Genomic DNA, 6,000 nt, shown 5'->3' on the forward strand with positions numbered 1-6,000 from the left:
TGTTAGTTTCAGGTGTACAGAACAATGCAATAGTTACCCTTTTCACCCTCACAAAGTAACAACCCCCCTCCCCCCATCTATTGCCTTCCCACCCATTGACTCATTGTTTTGAAAGCCCCAAGTATGTGAGATTTCCCCTACCATTTTTTTTAACGGCAATAAGTCTTTAATTTTCATACAAGGTGCCATTGCAGGTAACCAAAGAACATACTGCTGTTTTCAGATATACAGAACTGAACAAAAGCATTTTAGCATGTTGCCTCACTGTGCATAGAAAGCTGGTGAACATTTTCAGATACCAAGACCAGGAAATAAAATGGGTTAATGTCATCTGTTGATATGCTTATGAATCACTCAACAGTGGTGTTATAGGCTGTCTTTACCTGACAGCAGAATTACAATCACTGGCAGCCCCTGGGCAATCCTAAAATGTAGGACTAATGAAGGGCACAACAAGCAAGCAAGAGACAGATAACCACGTCCTATTCTAAAGAGGGACTGATTTGGCTCAGCACATTTTAAGAATTGATATATCCATCTTAATAGTTTAAGATTGAGTTTCTTTTACCACATAAGTTGGCAATCTGCATAATTGAGAATATCTGACACATTAGCTGAATAAGCCCACACAACAGAATTGCTACTTTATAGCTTCTGCCCAGTTCTCACCTGTCATTCTACAAAAGCCCCTCATGTGATGAATTTTAGTGAAAGCCTCTAGCAACTGTAACAGACCTTCTTAACCCAGCTTTAACAGCTACGTATCAGAAATAAGTGCCTGTGAAGCGAATGCGTCCACAGGAAAATGGCAGTGTTTCTATTGGAGGTGAGTGTCAAGTTCCCTCTTGATGTTGTCAAAGGAATCTGCTCCCATGTAATCAGCCTGGCCCTGTTCCCATGGCTCCTTCCATTCTTCAGAGGATACAAAAGGCTGTGCCATCTCTGGGACCTCCTCAAGGGACAGATGTGATGCGGCTCCTGAGACATCTCCCTTTCTACAGAAACCACAAGAGAAAGCCAGTGTGTAGCACATTTAGGCATGAGCAGGTGTCTCTGACAAGGCCAAATTGTTGAAGCAAAGGTAAAACACTGGTGGTGAAGATGTCCCATCAGAGGTTGAGAAACTGTGGATGAGTCATGGTGGGATCATGGGACTCACGACACTTTTTGTTTTAGGATCTTAAGTATAATTCCACGGTTTGATTCATCCCAGGAAATGCACAACTCTGGCATTTGCACCAAATGCTTTAAATGCTGGAAGGTAGGAGTATATAGAAATGCTGCTTAGGTTATAAATAAACGGCAGGTGTTCTCTGACATCTGTTGTTGACCCTCTGCTAAAACACATGTTCAGTAAATCCTGGTTCCCACCATAGAAACTACCTTGCTGGGAAGCAACCAACGTGCAACAGCTGATTGTATGTTTCAACTGAAGGCTGATAAACAAAGTCTCCAGAATTGAAGCAGTCAGGCCACCATGGGTCTGGTGCTGCTGACAATTCTCTCTTTAAAAAGTCATCAATATTTGCTAGGACCAGAGTATCTGCATCCATGAACAAACACATTGAATACTGTGTAAGTGACCAGTGGTGGCGTTTACTTAATGTGACACCCAACTGAGGCCTACGCATTAAGGTTAGAAGAGCAGAATCACCACTGTCCAAGACGTCTACCATGATGACTTTATCAAAGACTGTCCCATGAAGTCTGAACCCTGTGGGGTGGTGAGCACAGCCAGCCTCCTGGTGGTCCTGTGTTGTTTCAGAGATGAGCCCAGGATCAGGGCTCCTTTGGCGTAGGCATCATTTGTGGTCAGTGTCACAAAGGCCTGATCTGCCACAGGGCGGCCCCGCAGCCACAGGTTATAAGCTGGGAGCACTGCCAGAGAGGAGACGCAGCCTCCCCTAATGTTTTAATATCTATCTCTCTTGGAGTTTTTACAAGAATGAAGAACAACAGCTCTCATAAAGTTTTCTTCATAGATGAATAATAATTTATAGTTGGGGGACAATAGTGGCAGAGGTGTTATTTTATGGTGAGTGGTTTGGTACAAACAAGAAATTACTGCCTGATTTCCCATATTGAAACTAGGACAATTTTATATATATAACCAGTTACACTTATTTTGCTTTTTACTTTGTTTTTGGTCCTTCATCTCAACTATTCACTTTCTTTTTTGCATATTTGCTTAAGATGTTTTCCTTGAAAATATAAAAAATTATAGCTGAGAAATTTTAACATTATAGATTCAACATAATAAAGACCTTATGTTTTTTTGTTTTTTTTAAAAAAATTTTATTGGGGTATTGGGGAAGGGGAACATTGTTGGAGAATTGGGGAAGGGAAATAGGCAATTTGCTGTCCTTCAATCTTAGTTGTGAAGGGCACAGCTAGCTCAGCTCCAAGTCCAGTCGCCATCCTGGCAGCCCATCAGCAGCTCGCAGCCGCTCAGCTTAAGGTACCATGTTCAATTTTAGTTGTGGTGGGCGTAGCCCACCATCCCATGTGGGAGTTGAACTGACAACCTTTTTCTTAGGAGCATGTGCGCTCACCAGCTGAGCCATCCTGCCACCTGTTGGCAGCTCAGTGGCAGCTCAGCTCAGGCACAGTTCACTGGCCCATGTGGGAATCGAACCAGCGACCTTGTTGCTCAGAGCTCGTGTTCTTAACCAACTGAGCCACTTGGCTGGTCCCAGTACCTTATGTTTTAACTGGGAGTCTTGGCTTTCATCTTCAATTTGATTGCTATGCAATATTCTACTTTCACTCTGTGTTTAGACTCTAAAAATTAGTAATTTTTAAATAGCCAATTGTTTACTTAGATTTACCAGCATATGTATTAACTTCTTTGCTCATCATTGATTCTTGTATTTTAATTTTTCCTGCTGGCTTTATATTTCTTTTTTTTCTGCAAGAATCTGTGAGAAGGAAATTCTCTTAGTTTGGGTTTAAAAATGTATTTTTCCTTCACCTTTGAATGCTAGTTTAACTGGATAGAGAATTCTACATTAACAGATACGTTCCCCCTATCATCTTGAAGGTATTATTCCATTATCCTCTGATAGCTACTGTTTGCCATAAGAAACCAGTATAGTCTACATATTGTTTCTGTGTAGATAATGTGATTTTCAGAACCATTCCTAACATTTGTAGAACCTGGGACAAAATTACAAATGGAAGCCCATGGAACATATATCTAAAAATTTATAAGTTAAAAATTAAGCCAACAACTACTTAAATAATATGTTTTATCTTCCTATCTTAACAAATAAACTTAAATATAACTTTCAATGACTGGGATGGCCAAACCTTGAATTTAGGATTCTTAGAGTCCTTGGGGTTCCATATTGGAACTTGGCAGGATAAGGGGAGATTACCTTCCAGGCCCCTACCCCACAGCTCAACCCCTTTTGTCCAATCCTGGCTTTATCCCTCATGGAAGGGGCTTCACACACATGCTGTCGACACTCCACTTCCAAGCCCCACAGACAGCCACTCCCTGGCCACCCCATGGCTCTAAGATGTGCTGTCTGTCCTTGGGGACATGAACATAAGAAAGAGGCCAACACAGGTCCTGGAAGTGGGCTGGGAATTCCAGCGTCTTGGGCACTTGGAACATGGTTTGGAGGGAGAGGATAAACTTTGAGTGGTCACATTTCTTGACATCGCAATACCCTCATACGTTCTCCACATTGTATCTGAGGGAATTTTTAAACAATGCAAATCACAGCATTTTACTCTCTTGCTTAAAAAACCCATAAAGGTGTCCCATTACATTTGAAATAAAATTATTAAAAGGCTGCAAAGCTCTGGATGGTACTTCAACATGTTAAGATCTGCGGGAGAGAAACATACTGTCCTATCAGCTCGTCACATGGCTGAGTTCTATCTACTGTAAAAGTCTTGGCTTAAATGTCTTCTCTCCAAGTACACTTTCCCTGTTATTTGCTATCACTGAAACTTGTTCATTTTCTTCAGAGTACAAATCACAAGTTTATTTTACTTGTTTGGTGTCTCCTCCTCCAAACTGCCTTCTACACTAAAGAAACTGTCACAGATAAGATTTCCTACTGGGAAGTAGATTCTGAGATGTAGATTAGCACATAGAAACTTATTAGTGAGTACTCTAACCAACACCTGTTGAACAAAAGAAAGAAGGATTGAGCATCAGTGAGTTGGTGGATGCTGGCTGCCCAGAAAGGGGCCTGACTTTGAATGAAGCAGCCTTCTTTGGCTGAAGCAATTCCTAAGAGGGCTGACAGCTATGGTCTAGGCAGGGCAGTATAGCATCCAGGATAGTCCATGCTGTGTGTCACTTAGATCCACTTTCTTCACATGCGTCCTGGGAGTAGCTCCTTCAGGATACTGGAGGGCCTCTTTTCCTGGGGAAAACTTATAAAAAGAAGGTTAATAAAATGAACTATGAACCCCCTCTGCTGCAGTTGGTCTTCAGACTGCAACTTGTATTCATTTTCTCCCTCATCTGCTGTCCATTCTAGATTCTCCTCACGATCAATTAGCACCTCTGAAGGTTTAGGTAACTTACTTGGTGGAGTGGCTCACTCTCAAAACTCTCAGGTTGTACCTATTGTCCATTGGCCATCGAAACTGCACAAGACAGTACTAAAAGATGTCTAAGTTGATAATCTGGGTGCCAAACGTATGTCTCCCCACTTCCATTGTGTAACAGTAGCTCTACTGTTTATAAGAGTCAATTAGCTCCACTGGGATCTTTTTCTTGCCTGCTAGTCCTTGGCATGAGGGGCCCAAAGTGCCTGCATTGTGGTGTAGCTTCAAGTTCAATAAAGACTCTTGCTGTGTTCCCAGGTAGAAATGTTTCCCCTTTGAGCATCAAGACCCATCAACCTGTGATTACAAATGTGAGGATGAAAAGCATAAATTTTCCAGTGGGTCACTGGGATTGATGGTAAATAGGGACACTCTCGCTTCCTCACCTTCGATCCCATCCCAGGTATTCTCCTATTGGGGATACAGCACTATACAACGGTGATTTATTTAGAACACTATTGCATCCTGGAGGGTAGCACTTGGTTCTCATGGCGTATCATCTCCAAGCTGGCACTTCAGCCAAACTTTCAACAGGCTGTTCCAATGCTTATTAGGCCAAAACTTCTGGGTGTGTTATGCCTTGTCATGTTCAATGGATTCCATGGTCATGTGCCCACTGGTATATCTCCTTTGCTATAAAGTGGGTTCCTTGGTTGGATGCAATGATATTGTGGGATACTATGTTGGTGGATCAAATATAAGCCCTTGGATAGTCATGGAAACTCTGCAGGCAGGAAAGGAAAACCCACAGAATACATGTGTATTCATGTTGAAATGAATGACTGCCCCATCCAGGAGTTCTATATGGTTACCTTTCCACCAAGTGGCTATTTGGTGTCTTCAAGGGATGTGTGGTAATAGGTCTCAGCGATGGTTTCTGTTGTTGGCAAGTTGTTTATTTAATCGTGGCAGTAGTTAGATTAACCTTGGTGAGGGGGAGATACTGCTGTTGGGCCCATGTATAGCTTTCCTCCTTGCTACCATGTTTTCTCTGTTTATGAATCCATTGTGCCAGTGGTGGCTGATGGAAAAGCTGGCTGACACCAATTTGCCGAGTCATTCTACTTGAGTGTTAAGTGCCTCTTCAAAGATAGATGCTCTCAGGAACTGTGGAGGAAAGAGATGGAAGCAAGATGGGGCAGAAAGACAAAGTGGGTTGCAGTACAATCACATCCAGGCCTCAGCCAACCCTGTGGGAAGTTCTGAAGCTGGGATGACTCTTTAGAGTTGTCCTTTGTTGAGGTGAGAAAGTCAGGTCTTAACAATAGCACAACAACCAGTCATTTGTTACAGGCTGGCCTTAGAAAGGGCATGACTTTGGGTTAAGTAACTTTCTTTAGCCAAGACAAATACTGAAGACGGGTGTCATCACACAACCTTCACAGAAGCTGGGAGGGTAAGTCCTTCCATCTAAAGGGAGAGATAGGGTGG

General features: G+C 42.5%; 1 pseudogene; it reads right to left on the bottom strand.

Moving 5' to 3' along the window:
- Positions 1-750: 750 nt before the first annotated feature.
- LOC109387116 (glycogenin-1-like) overlaps positions 751-6,000 on the bottom strand; it is a 7,032-nt pseudogene continuing 1,782 nt past the window's right edge.

The sequence above is a fragment of the Hipposideros armiger genome, unplaced genomic scaffold, assembly GCF_001890085.2.
Source record: "Hipposideros armiger isolate ML-2016 unplaced genomic scaffold, ASM189008v1 scaffold_148, whole genome shotgun sequence".
Classification (NCBI taxonomy): Eukaryota; Metazoa; Chordata; class Mammalia; order Chiroptera; family Hipposideridae; genus Hipposideros; species Hipposideros armiger.